Raw genomic sequence first — 15,214 nt, forward strand, 5'->3', positions numbered from 1 at the left:
CCGCCCGCAGGTCCTGACTTCTCTCTCTCTCCAGACAGCTGACCTGACATGACTTAGACTTAGACTTAGACAAACTTTATTGTCATCTTGTCTGCACATGGTGCATACAAAACGAATTCCGTTGCATACGTCTTACAACAAAGTAGTGATATTGCAGTTGAATAGAAGTAACATACCCTATGAAAATATATATATATTAAAAATAAGTATAAAGTGCAGCAGTGATAATTATGCAATAGTGCAAGTAGGCAAAACAGTATTCAAGAGTGTGCAGAGGAATGCTAAACCATGTATTAAACTTCTATTTAAAGGGTTTATACAAGTTCAGTAAAGTTGGTAGTGCGAGATAGTGCAAGATAGAGGTCCGTAGTGTCATAAAGTACAGTTCTGTGAATGTGTGATGCAGAGTTCAGTTTAGAGCTCAACAGTTCTAGTGTTCAACAGTCTGATGACAGCAGGGAAAAAGCTGTTGCAGAACCTGGTGGACCTGCAGCGGATGCTGCAAACCTCTTCCCAGAGGGCAGCAGGGAGAACAGTCCATGGTGGGGGTGTGATGGGTCATTGATGATGTTACGGGCACGGGACATGCAGCGCTGAGATGAAATGTCCTGAATGGAGGGAAGAGGAGCCCCTATGATCCTCTCTGCTGTCCTCACCACTCTCCTCACGTTCTTCCAATCGGAGGCGGTGCAGCCTCCACACCACACAGAGAGACAGCTTGTCAGAATGCTCTCTATGGTGCTCCTGTAGAACGTCCTCATGATGGGTGGGGGCAGGTGGGCTCTCCTCATCCTCCGCAGGAAGTACAAGCGCTTCTGTGCCCTCTTGACCAGTGCCGTAGTGTTCATAGTCCAGGTGAGGTCTTCTGTGATGTGGACCCCCAGGAATTTGGTGGTGCTGACCACCTCCACAGCTGAGCTGTTGATGATCAGTGGAGCGTGGTGAGGCTGTTTTTTCCTGAAGTCGACGATGATCTCCTTCATCTTCTCCTCATTCAGGATCAGGCTGTTTTCTCTGCACCAGCCCACCAGCTGCTCCACCTCCTCTCTGTAGTCCAGGTCGTTGTTGTCTCTGATGAGCCCCACCACCGTTGTGTCGTCTGCTGACTTCACGATGTGATTGGTGGTGAACCTGAGGACGCAGTCGTGTGTCATCAGGGTGCACAGCAGGGGGCTCAGGACGCAGCCCTGAAGGGAGCCTGTGCTGAGGGTGATGACATCAGAGGTGTTCTGTCCGACCCGGACTGACTGAGGTCTGTTGGTGAGGAAGTCTAGCAGCCAGTTGCGAAGGGGGGTGTTGAAGCCCAGGTGTTCCAATTTTCCTACCAGATGCTGTGGGATGATGGTGTTAAACGCTGAGCTGAAGTCCAGGAACAGCCTCCGCACATGGGTGTTCTTCTCCTCCAGGTGAGCCAGGCTCAGGTGAAGAACGGAGGAGATGGCGTCCTGAGTGGAGCGGTTTTGCCGGTCGGCAAACTGGAACGGGTCAAATAATAGGGGGAGTCTGGAAACGATGTGACCTTTAAGCAGCCTTTCGAAGCACTTCATCATAACCGGAGTCAGTGCAACAGGCCGGTAATCATTAAATGAGGTGATTTGAGGTTTCTTCGGCACCGGAATGATGGAGGCAGTCTTAAAGCACGCCGGCACTGTGGCTTGGCCCAGCGAGGTGTTAAAAATGTCTGTGATGACCCCAGCCAGATGACTTGCACATTCCCTGAACACACGCCCAGGAATGTTGTCGGGGCCAGGGGCCTTACAGGGGTTGACTCTCCTCAGGGTCTTCAACACATCGGCGGAGTCAAGGCAGAGTACCTCCTCTTCCTGATGGGGGACAGTTTTAACTGCTGGAGTGCCGTTTAGTGCCTCGAACCTCCCAAAGAAGTTATTTAGACCATTTAGAAAGTCAGCATCAACTACACCCACCGGGGGGGGGGAGGGTGAGTTGTAGTCTGTAATCGCCCGTATGCCTTGCCACATACTCCTGATGTTTTTGACGTCGTGGAAACGATCCTGAAATTTTCGACTGCGGTCTCGCTTCGCTATCCTGATGGCACGGTTCAAGTTGGCTCTCGCTGTCCTCAGTGTCTCCTTGTCGCCAGACTTGAAGGCAGAGTTCCGCGCTCGTAGCGTTTGACGTACCTCCTCAGTCATCCAGGGTCGTTGGTTGCCCCGGGTGATGATATTCTTAGTGGTGCTGACGTCCTCGGTGCATTTGTTGATGTAGGCTGACACAGTCATGGCACACGCATGTCTAATCTACATCGGGAAAACTGGGAGGGAGGGAGGCAGGCAGGGAGGCAGGCAGGGAGGCAGGCAGGGAGGCAGGCAGTGTCTGTCTGTTGAGGTTTTCACCTTGTTCTTCTCCTGCTGAAGTTCTAACTGGACGTCCATCAGTTTGGTTCTCAGCTCGTCATTGGCGGCCTGAAGGGCGTCCGTTCGCTCCGCCTTGGCCCGCCCTGCCGGAGCTCGTTTGGACATCTCTTACTCGAGTCTCGCCCGGTCGTCAGTCAGAGATCACAACATTTGTACCTGGAGAGCACAAACGCAGCGCTGTTTTCCACTGGCTTCGAACTCAACTTCAATCGGTACCGTAACTTACAACATCATAAACATAGAACTAGCTTGACTTATTCATTGAATAAATGCATTTGGTTCTTCAAAACTGCATCACGCAACATAGCGTGACCGAGACGGCCGTTATCCACCTGCGTGAAGTTATTTGGTGAAATGAATGAGATGTTTAAGACACCATCGTTCTGTCTCTATGTAGATGAAGGGAAATAATCGATTGCTGAAGGTCCAAAGGTGTTGTGATAAACAAATAAACATATTAGTGATTAGTGACATATTTGTGATAAACATATTAGGCAGGATAATCACATATGTTAACGTGACTGCCCACACTGTATTTATTTATGGTTATTTGTTAAATCGAGTACTGTTAGACATGAAATAGGAAGTGTTTAACATAAATGGAAGACGAAAGGGGTACTCACCATTGTAGCTCCTGCTGGTCAATGATACGAGCCTCTTCTTGCAGTGGAAAACATACAGCCAACAAACACCGTGGAACCTAAAGGAATGAAATTAAACATTAACATTTAGCCTCAACCAACATTCACAGATACAACGCAACGCAAACTACACAAACGTAAATCTTTTTAAACACAATGAGTTGTACTTACCGTGTACGCTCTAGACGGTCCACTTGCAAGCAGAAAATAAAGATATTTCTGTTGATAATCGTCGTGTTTGTATCCGGTGTCTCGCTCAAGGCCATTGCGCCCACAGATTTGAATTTTGGCGAGAGTTCAGCCTATTGACGTCATTTCCGCGGTGTAATACCCGCATATCTGAAACGGCAAAGTTAAGAGTAGAGTTAAATAAAGTTTTTAGTCAACGCAATAATTTACAACCGTTGACCAGTCGAAATAATCGTCGAAATTTGGCGTCTGTGGCTGGAAGCAGACGCCGAGTTCGACATTCCTCCCAAACGCCACACTCCCTCGCTTTTCAGGGCTAAAAAAAAACAGTTGTAATTACCTTGTACGCTCTAGACGGTCAAGTTGCAAGCTGAAAACAAAAATATTTGCCTTGTTAGTCATCGTGTTACTAACCGCTGTGTCTTGTTTGCCAGAACTGCCGCTTTCCTACTTCCTGTTGCAAGCCACGCCCACGGATTATAATTTTGCCGTGAGTTCCGCCTATTGACGTCATGTCCGCGTCACATGACTGCGACGTAATATTATCTAAAACTGTTTGTGCGGTATTGTGTTGTTCTGTGCGGTATTGTGTTATTCTGTGCGGCGTCGTGTTGTTCTGTGCGGCGTCGTGTTGTTCAGTGCGACGTCGTGTTGTTCAGTGCGGCATGGTGTTGTTCAGTGCGGCATGGTGTTGTTCAGTGCGGCATGGTGTTGTTCAGTGCGGCATAATGTTGTTCAGTGCGGCATAATGTTGTTCAGTGCGGCATGGTGTTGTTCAGTGCGGCATGGTGTTGTTCAGTGCGGCATGGTGTTGTTCAGTGCGGCATAATGTTGTTCAGTGCGCCATAATGTTGTTCAGTGCGGCATGGTGTTGTTCAGTGCGGGATGGTGTTGTTCAGTGCAGGATGGTGTTGTTCAGTGCGGCATGGTGTTGTTCAATGCGGCATGGTGTTGTTCAGTGCGGGATGGTGTTGTTCAGTGCGGCATGGTGTTGTTCAGTGCGACATGGTGTTGTTCAGTGCGGCATGGTGTTGTTCAGTGCGGCATGGTGTTGTTCAGTGCGGCATGGTGTTGTTCAGTGCGGCATGGTGTTGTTCAGTGCGGCATGGTGTTGTTCAGTGCGGCATGGTGTTGTTCAGTGCGGCATGGTGTTGTTCAGTGCGGCATGGTGTTGTTCAGTGCGGGGTGGTGTTGTTCAGTGCGGGATGGTGTTGTTCAGTGCGGCATGGTGTTGTTCAATGCGGCATGGTGTTGTTCAGTGCGGGATGGTGTTGTTCAATGCGGGATCGTGTTGTTCAGTGCGGCATAATGTTGTTCAGTGCAGCATGGTGTTGTTCAGTGCGGCATGGTGTTGTTCAGTGCGGCATAATGTTGTTCAGTGCGGCATAATGTTGTTCAGTGCGGCATAATGTTGTTCAGTGCGGCATGGTGTTGTTCAGTGCGGCATGGTGTTGTTCAGTGCGGCATGGTGTTGTTCAGTGCGGCATGGTGTTGTTCAGTGCGGCATGGTGTTGTTCAGTGCGGCATGGTGTTGTTCAATGCGGCATGGTGTTGTTCAGTGCGGGATAGTGTTGTTCAGTGCAGGATGGTGTTGTTCAGTGCGGCATGGTGTTGTTCAGTGCGGAATGGTGTTGTTCAGTGCGGCATGGTGTTGTTCAGTGCGGCATGGTGTTGTTCAGTGCAGGATGGTGTTGTTCGATGCGGGATCGTGTTGTTCAGTGCGGCATGGTGTTGTTCAGTGCGGCATGGTGTTGTTCAGTGCGGCATAATGTTGTTCAGTGCGGCATGGTGTTGTTCAGTGCGGCATGGTGTTGTTCAGTGCGGCATGGTGTTGTTCAGTGCGGCATGGTGTTGTCCAGTGCGGCATAATGTTGTCCAGTGTGGCATGGTGTTGTTTAGTGCGGGATGGTGTTGTTCAGTGCAGGATGGTGTTGTTCAGTGCGGCATGGTGTTGTTCAATGCGGCATGGTGTTGTTCAGTGCGGGATGGTGTTGTTCAGTGCGGCATGGTGTTGTTCAGTGCAGCATAATGTTGTTCAGTGCGGCATGGTGTTGTTCAGTGCGGCATGGTGTTGTTCAGTGCGGCATGGTGTTGTTCAGTGCGGCATGGTGTTGTTCAGTGCGGAATGGTGTTGTTCAGTGCGGCATGGTGTTGTTCAGTGCGGGATGGTGTTGTTCAATGCGGGATCATGTTGTTCAGTGCGGGGTGGTGTTGTTCAGTGCAGGATGGTGTTGTTCAGTGCAGGATGGTGTTGTTCAGTGCGGCATGGTGTTGTTCAATGCAGGATCGTGTTGTTCAGTGCAGCATAATGTTGTTCAGTGCAGCATGGTGTTGTTCAGTGCGGCATGGTGTTGTTCAATGCGGCATGGTGTTGTTCAGTGCGGGATGGTGTTGTTCAGTGCGGCATGGTGTTTTTCAGTGCGGCATAATGTTGTTCAGTGCGGCATGGTGTTGTTCAGTGCGGCATGGTGTTGTTCAGTGCAGGATGGTGTTGTTCAGTGCGGCATGGTGTTGTTAAATGCAGGATCGTGTTGTTCAGTGCAGCATAATGTTGTTCAGTGCAGCATGGTGTTGTTCAGTGCGGCATAATGTTGTCCAGTGCGCCATAATGTTGTTCAGTGCGGCATGGTGTTGTTTAGTGCGGGATGGTGTTGTTCAGTGCAGGATGGTGTTGTTCAGTGCGGCATGGTGTTGTTCAATGCGGCATGGTGTTGTTCAGTGCGGGATGGTGTTGTTAAGTGCGGCATGGTGTTGTTCAGTGCGGCATAATGTTGTTCAGTGCGGCATGGTGTTGTTCAGTGCGGCATGGTGTTGTTCAGTGCGGCATGGTGTTGTTCAGTGCGGCATGGTGTTGTTCAGTGCGGCATGGTGTTGTTCAGTGCGGCATGGTGTTGTTCAGTGCGGCATGGTGTTGTTCAGTGCGGAATGGTGTTGTTCAGTGCGGCATGGTGTTGTTCAGTGCGGGATGGTGTTGTTCAATGCGGGATCATGTTGTTCAGTGCGGGGTGGTGTTGTTCAGTGCAGGATGGTGTTGTTCAGTGCAGGATGGTGTTGTTCAGTGCGGCATGGTGTTGTTCAATGCAGGATTGTGTTGTTCAGTGCAGCATAATGTTGTTCAGTGCAGCATGGTGTTGTTCAGTGCGGCATGGTGTTGTTCAATGCGGCATGGTGTTGTTCAGTGCGGGATGGTGTTGTTCAGTGCGGCATGGTGTTTTTCAGTGCGGCATAATGTTGTTCAGTGCGGCATGGTGTTGTTCAGTGCGGCATGGTGTTGTTCAGTGCAGGATGGTGTTGTTCAGTGCGGCATGGTGTTGTTCAATGCAGGATCGTGTTTTTCAGTGCAGCATAATGTTGTTCAGTGCAGCATGGTGTTGTTCAGTGCGGCATAATGTTGTCCAGTGCGCCATAATGTTATTCAGTGCGGCATGGTGTTTTTTAGTGCGGGATGGTGTTGTTCAGTGCAGGATGGTGTTGTTCAGTGCGGCATGGTGTTGTTCAATGCGGCATGGTGTTGTTCAGTGCGGGATGGTGTTGTTCAGTGCGGCATGGTGTTGTTCAGTGCGGCATAATGTTGTTCAGTGCGGCATGGTGTTGTTCAGTGCGGCATGGTGTTGTTCAGTGCGGCATGGTGTTGTTCAGTGCGGCATGGTGTTGTTCAGTGCGGAATGGTGTTGTTCAGTGCGGCATGGTGTTGTTCAGTGCGGGATGGTGTTGTTCAATGCGGGATCATGTTGTTCAGTGCGGGATGGTGTTGTTCAGTGCAGGATGGTGTTGTTCAGTGCAGGATGGTGTTGTTCAGTGCGGCATGGTGTTGTTCAATGCAGGATCGTGTTGTTCAGTGCAGCATAATGTTGTTCAGTGCAGCATGGTGTTGTTCAGTGCGGCATGGTGTTGTTCAATGCGGCATGGTGTTGTTCAGTGCGGGATGGTGTTGTTCAGTGCGGCATGGTGTTTTTCAGTGCGGCATAATGTTGTTCAGTGCGGCATGGTGTTGTTCAGTGCGGCATGGTGTTGTTCAGTGCAGGATGGTGTTGTTCAGTGCGGCATGGTGTTGTCCAATGCAGGATCGTGTTGTTCAGTGCAGCATAATGTTGTTCAGTGCAGCATGGTGTTGTTCAGTGCGGCATGGTGTTGTTCAATGCGGCATGGTGTTGTTCACTGCGGGATGGTGTTGTTCAATGCGGGATCGTGTTGTTCAGTGCGGCATAATGTTGTTCAGTGCAGCATGGTGTTGTTCAGTGCGGCATGGTGTTGTTCAGTGCGACATAATGTTGTTTAGTGCGGCATAATGTTGTTCAGTGCGGCATAATGTTGTTCAGTGCGGCATGGTGTTGTTCAGTGCGGCATGGTGTTGTTCAGTGCGGCATGGTGTTGTTCAGTGCAGGATGGTGTTGTTCAGTGCGGCATGGTGTTGTTTAATGCGGCATGGTGTTGTTCAGTGCGGGATGGTGTTGTTCAGTGCAGGATGGTGTTGTTCAGTGCGGCATGGTGTTGTTCAGTGCGGCATAATGTTGTTCAGTGCGGCATAATGTTGTTCAGTGCGGCATAATGTTGTTCAGTGCGGCATAATGTTGTTCAGTGCGGGATGGTGTTGTTCATTGCGGCATGGTGTTGTTCAGTGCGGCATGGTGTTGTTCAGTGCGGCATGGTGTTGTTCAGTGCGGGATGGTGTTGTTCAGTGCAGGATGGTGTTGTTCAGTGCGGCATGGTGTTGTTCAGTGCGGCATGGTGTTGTTCATTTCGGCATAATGTTGTTCAGTGCGGCATAATGTTGTTTAGTGCGGCATGGTGTTGTTCAGTGCGGGATGGTGTTGTTCAGTGCGTTATAATGTTGTTCAGTGCGGCATGGTGTTGTTCAGTGCGGCATGGTGTTGTTCAGTGCGGCATGGTGTTGTTCAGTGCGGCATAATGTTGTTCAGTGCGGCATAATGTTGTTCAGTGCGGCATGGTGTTGTTCAGTGCGGGATGGTGTTGTTCAGTGCGGGATGGTGTTGTTCAGTGCGGCATGGTGTTCAATGCGGAATGGTGTTGTTCAGTGCAGGATGGTGTTGTTCAGTGCGGCATGGTGTTGTTCAGTGCGGCATAATGTTGTTCAGTGCGGCATGGTGTTGTTCAGTGCGGCATGGTGTTGTTCAGTGCGGCATGGTGTTGTTCAGTGCGGCATAATGTTGTTCAGTGCGGCATGGTGTTGTTCAGTGCGGCATGGTGTTGTTCAGTGCGGCATAATGTTCAGTGCGGCATAATGTTGTTCAGTGCGGCATGGTGTTGTTCAGTGCGGGATGGTGTTGTTCAGTGCAGGATGGTGTTGTTCAGTGCGGCATGGTGTTCAGTGCGGGATGGTGTCTTTCAGTGCGGCATGGTGTCGTTCAGTGCGGCATGGTGTCTTTCAGTGCGGCATGGTGTCGTTCAGTGAGGCATGGTGTTGTTCAGTGCGGCATGGTGTTGTTTAGTGCGGCATGGTGTTGTTCAGTGCGGGATGGTGTTGTTCAGTGTGGCATGGTGTTCAGTGCGGCATGGTGTTGTTCAGTGCGGTATCGTGTTGTTCAGTGCGGTATCGTGTTTCTCAGTGCGGTATCGTGTTGTTCAGTGCAGTATCGTTGTGTTGTTCGTATTGTGTTTAACACTTAGCCTCTAACACTTAGCCTCTAACACTTAGCCTCTAGCATCTAGAAGGTAAATAAATAGGAAGGAAGGACTCACCGGTGACGTCTTCGCCCACGTCCAAGCGTTGTACTTTGTATTTTCATCCTTCTGACAGTGGAAAACATAGCCAACAAACACCGTGGAACCTAAACGAATGAAAGAAAACTATCATTTGGCCACAACCAACATTCACAGATACAACACAATGTGACGTGCGGGGTTGAGGTTAAAGGTTGAGTGAAGGGCCCTCGTTTTAAACTACTTTTTTGAAAAGGATTGGGAACAAGTAAGACGTATTTAATTTATTTAATGGGAAGTAGTAAGAGCTATTGAATTTAATCTATGTATTATATTCTATTGTATTGTATTCTGTTGTATTCTTTTGGATTGTATTCACACTAACCCCACTAAAACTTCAGCCCACAAAAACTCGCCTCTGGCGCCTAGCCTCTGGCACTTAGCCTCTAACACTTAGCCTTTAACACTTAGCCTTTAACACTTAGCCTTTAACACTTAGCCTAGAAGGTGAATAAATAGGGTTAAAGGTTGAGTGAAGGGACCTCGTTTTAAACTACTTTTTTGTAAAGGAGTGGGAACAAGTAAGACGTATTTAATTTATTTAATGGGAAGTAGTAAGACTTATTAAATTTATTTAATCTACTTTTCTTCCCAGGCAAAATTTGATGTGCTGCAATTCCAAATTTCCAAAGTGAATGAAGGAATGAAGTCCTTTAAATTATGATTTTGTATAAATACTAGGCATTAACACAAAATCGACGGCACAAAATGGGCAGACTTTACTTGTTTGAAAAGGACTGGTTACAAGACAGACTTTTTTAATTTATTTAATGGGAAGAAGACTTATTTAGTTTAATTGATCTATTTTTGTTCCCTGGCAAAATTCGATTTGCTGCAATTCCAAATTTCCAAAGTGAATGAAGGAAAGAAGTCGTTTAAATTATGATTTTGTTTAAATACTAGGCATAGACACAAAATCTACGGCACAAAATGGGCAGACTTTACTTGTTTGAAGAGGACTGGTTACAAGACAGACTTTTCTGATTTATTTAATGGGAAGAAGACTTATTTAGTTTATTTAATCTATTTTTGTTCCCTGGCAAAATTGGATTTGCTGAAATTGTATTTTGCCAAATCTTGCCTTGAGACCTGATAGGAAGTATTAAACGCTTAGTTAAATCAATACAAGTTGGTAATAAGAGCGAGTAATGTTGGTTGAACCGATGAATGAAGGTTGAAAGCAATTTAAATTATGACTTTGTATAAATACTAGATATTAACAGAACATCTACTGCGCGAAATGGGCAGAGTTTACTTGTTTGAGAAGGAGTGGCTTATTCAAAACTAAGATTTATTTAATCTGTTTGTTCCCAGGCAAAATTGGATGTGATGCAATTCCAAATTTCACCACATGATGGTGCCCAATTTTGACTTCATAGGACATATTAAACACTTAGCTTGTTATTATGTTCAAGGTAATCAGATTTGTTTATTATTCTAATGGCCTCTTCAAAACTATTCTGGATTACTACTTTGGATCTATTCTACATTACTTGGCAACAACATACTCTGTAACAGATTAGGCAGTATAATCATATCTGTTAACTTGAGAGTGCCCACACTCAATCTACTTATCGTGATGTGTTAAATCAATTACTGTTAGACATTATTTGTCTGATAATCTACCAAATCTTTGAATTGAAGAATTTGTGATTTAATTAATAGCTTGTTGTTATGTTAAGGGTAATCAGACTTGTATATAATTCTAATGGCCTTCTTTTGAAAACTATTCTGAATTACAACTTTGGATCTTATATTACTTTGCAACAATCTACTCCGTGACAGATTAGGCAGTATAATCACATATGTTAACTTCAGTGCCCACACTGTATTTATTTATGGTTATTTGTTAAATCAAGTACTGTTAGACATGAAATAGGAAGTGTTTAACATAAATGTTATGGCTACTCACCATTGTAGCTCGCTCCTGGTCAATGATACGAGCCTCTTCTTGCAGTGGAAAACTTGCAGCCAACAAACACCGTGGAACCTAAAGGAATGAAATTAAACATTAACATTTCGCCTCGACCAATTTTCACACGTACAACGCAACGCGGCTACACTTCTGCTATTACAAACGTAAATCTCCTTAAACACAATGAGTGTTACTTACCGTGTACGCTCTAGACGGTCCAGTTGCAAGCAGAAAATAAAGATATTTCTGTTGATAATCGTCGCTGCTCAGTGGCTCACGGCCATCGCGCCAACAGATTTGAATTTTGGCGGAGGTTCGGGCAATTACGTCATATCCACGGCACATGACTGCGACGTAATACCCGCTTATCTGAAACGGCAGTTAAAAGTAGAGTTACATCAAGTTTTCTTGGAACCTAAACGAATGAAAGAAAACTATCATTTGGCCACAACCAACATTCACAGATACAACACAACGTGCGGGGTTGGGGTTAAAGATTGAGTGAAGGGCCCTCGTTTTAAACTACTGTTTTGAAAAGGAGTGGGAACAAGTAAGACGTATTTAATTTATTTAATGGGAAGTAGTAAGACTTATTAAATTTATTTAATCTACTTTTCTTCCCAGGCAAAATTTGATGTGCTGCAATTCCAAATTTCCAAAGTGAATGAAGGAATGAAGTCCTTTAAATTATGATTTTGTATAAATACTAGGCATTAACACAAAATCGACGGCACAAAATGGGCAGACTTTACTTGTTTGAAAAGGACTGGTTACAAGACAGACTTTTTTAATTTATTTAATGGGAAGAAGACTTATTTAGTTTAATTGATCTATTTTTGTTCCCTGCCAAAATTCGATTTGCTGCAATTCCAAATTTCCAAAGTGAATGAAGGAAAGAAGTCGTTTAAATTATGATTTTGTTTAAATACTAGGCATAGACACAAAATCTACGGCACAAAATGGGCAGACTTTACTTGTTTGAAGAGGACTGGTTACAAGACAGACTTTTCTGATTTATTTAATGGGAAGAGGACTTATTTAGTTTATTTAATCTATTTTTGTTCCCTGGCAAAATTGGATTTGCTGAAATTGTATTTTGCCAAATCTCGATTTGAGACCTGATAGGAAGTATTAAACGCTTAGTTAAATCAATACAAGTTGGTAATAAGAGCGAGTAATGTTGGTTGAACCGATGAATGAAGGTTGAAAGCAATTTAAATTATGACTTTGTATAAATACTAGATATTAACAGAACATCTACTGCGCAAAATGGGCAGAGTTTACTTGTTTGAGAAGGAGTGGCTTATTCAAAACTAAGATTTATGTAATCTGTTTGTTCCCAGGCAAAATTGGATGTGATGCAATTCCAAATTTCACCACATGATGGTGCCCAATTTTGACTTCATAGGACATATTAAACACTTAGCTTGTTATTATGTTCAAGGTAATCAGATTTGTTTATCATTCTAATGGCCTCTTCAAAACTATTCTGGATTACTACTTTGGATCTATTCTACATTACTTGGCAACAACATACTCTGTAACAGATTAGGCAGTATAATCACATATGTTAACTTGAGAGTGCCCACACTCAATCTACTTATCGTGATGTGTTAAATCAATTACTGTTAGACATTATTTGTCTGATAATCTACCAAATCTTTGAATTGAAGAATTTGTGATTTAATTAATAGCTTGTTCAGGGTAATCAGACTTGTATATAATTCTAATGGCCTTCTTTTGAAAACTATTCTGAATTACAACTTTGGATCTTATATTACTTTGCAACAATCTACTCCGTGACAGATTAGGCAGTATAATCACATATGTTAACTTCAGTGCCCACACTGTATTTATTTATGGTTATTTGTTAAATCAAGTACTGTTAGACATGAAATAGGAAGTGTTTAACATAAATGTTATGGCTACTCACCATTGTAGCTCGCTCCTGGTCAATGATACGAGCCTCTTCTTGCAGTGGAAAACTTGCAGCCAACAAACACCGTGGAACCTAAAGGAATGAAATTAAACATTAACATTTCGCCTCGACCAATTTTCACACGTACAACGCAACGCGGCTACACTTCTGCTATTACAAACGTAAATCTCCTTAAACACAATGAGTGTTACTTACCGTGTACGCTCTAGACGGTCCAGTTGCAAGCAGAAAATAAAGATATTTCTGTTGATAATCGTCGCTGCTCAGTGGCTCACGGCCATCGCGCCAACAGATTTGAATTTTGGCGGAGGTTCGGGCAATTACGTCATATCCGCGGCATTTGACTGCGTCGTAATACCCGCTTATCTGAAACGGCAGTTAAAAGTAGAGTTACATCAAGTTTTCTTGGAACCTAAACGAATGAAAGAAAACTATCATTTGGCCACAACCAACATTCACAGATACAACACAACGTGCGGGGTTGAGGTTAAAGATTGAGTGAAGGGCCCTCGTTTTAAACTACTGTTTTGAAAAGGAGTGGGAACAAGTAAGACGTATTTAATTTATTTAATGGGAAGTAGTAAGACTTATTAAATTTATTTAATCTACTTTTCTTCCCAGGCAAAATTTGATGTGCTGCAATTCCAAATTTCCAAAGTGAATGAAGGAATGAAGTCCTTTAAATTATGATTTTGTATAAATACTAGGCATTAACACAAAATCGACGGCACAAAATGGGCAGACTTTACTTGTTTGAAAAGGACTGGTTACAAGACAGACTTTTTTAATTTATTTAATGGGAAGAAGACTTATTTAGTTTAATTGATCTATTTTTGTTCCCTGCCAAAATTCGATTTGCTGCAATTCCAAATTTCCAAAGTGAATGAAGGAAAGAAGTCGTTTAAATTATGATTTTGTTTAAATACTAGGCATAGACACAAAATCTACGGCACAAAATGGGCAGACTTTACTTGTTTGAAGAGGACTGGTTACAAGACAGACTTTTCTGATTTATTTAATGGGAAGAGGACTTATTTAGTTTATTTAATCTATTTTTGTTCCCTGGCAAAATTGGATTTGCTGAAATTGTATTTTGCCAAATCTCGATTTGAGACCTGATAGGAAGTATTAAACGCTTATTTAAATCAATACAAGTTGGTAATAAGAGCGAGTAATGTTGGTTGAACCGATGAATGAAGGTTGAAAGCAATTTAAATTATGACTTTGTATAAATACTAGATATTAACAGAACATCTACTGCGCAAAATGGGCAGAGTTTACTTGTTTGAGAAGGAGTGGCTTATTCAAAACTAAGATTTATGTAATGTGTTTGTTCCCAGGCAAAATTGGATGTGATGCAATTCCAAATTTCACCACATGATGGTGCCCAATTTTGACTTCATAGGACATATTAAACACTTAGCTTGTTATTATGTTCAAGGTAATCAGATTTGTTTATTATTCTAATGGCCTCTTCAAAACTATTCTGGATTACTACTTTGGATCTATTCTACATTACTTGGCAACAACATACTCTGTAACAGATTAGGCAGTATAATCACATATGTTAACTTGAGAGTGCCCACACTCAATCTACTTATCGTGATGTGTTAAATCAATTACTGTTAGACATTATTTGTCTGATAATCTACCAAATCTTTGGATTGAAGAATTTGTGATTTAATTAATAGCTTGTTCAGGGTAATCAGACTTGTATATAATTCTAATGGCCTTCTTTTGAAAACTATTCTGAATTACAACTTTGGATCTTATATTACTTTGCAACAATCTACTCGGTGACAGATTAGGCAGTATAATCACATATGTTAACTTCAGTGCCCACACTGTATTTATTTATGGTTATTTGTTAAATCAAGTACTGTTAGACATGAAATAGGAAGTGTTTAACATAAATGTTATGGCTACTCACCATTGTAGCTCGCTCCTGGTCAATGATATGAGCCTCTTCTTGCAGTGGAAAACTTGCAGCCAACAAACACCGTGGAACCTAAAGGAATGAAATTAAACATTAACATTTCGCCCGGACCAACATTCACACGTACAACGCAACGCGGCTACACTTCTGCTATTACAAACGTAAATCTCCTTAAACACAACGAGTGTTACTTACCGTGTACGCTCTAGGCAAAATTGGATGTGATGCAATTCCAAATCTATCTGAAACGGCAGTTAAAAGTAGAGTTACATCAAGTTTTCTTTTTTAATCAACACAATCATTTACAACCGTTGACCAGAAAGAATCGTCGAAATTCGACGTCCCCCACAAACGCCACGCTCACTCGCTTTTCAGGGCAACAAAAGTACTTCTTTTTAAAAACGATGAGTTGTACTTACCGTGTACGCTCTGGACGGTCCAGTTGCAAGCAGAAAATAAAAATATTTCTCTTGTTAGTCGTTTGTTACCATCCGCTGT

Source organism: Syngnathus floridae, unplaced genomic scaffold (assembly GCF_059516105.1).
Source record: "Syngnathus floridae isolate MCC-2025c unplaced genomic scaffold, RoL_Sflo_1.0 HiC_scaffold_29, whole genome shotgun sequence".
Classification (NCBI taxonomy): domain Eukaryota; kingdom Metazoa; phylum Chordata; class Actinopteri; order Syngnathiformes; family Syngnathidae; genus Syngnathus; species Syngnathus floridae.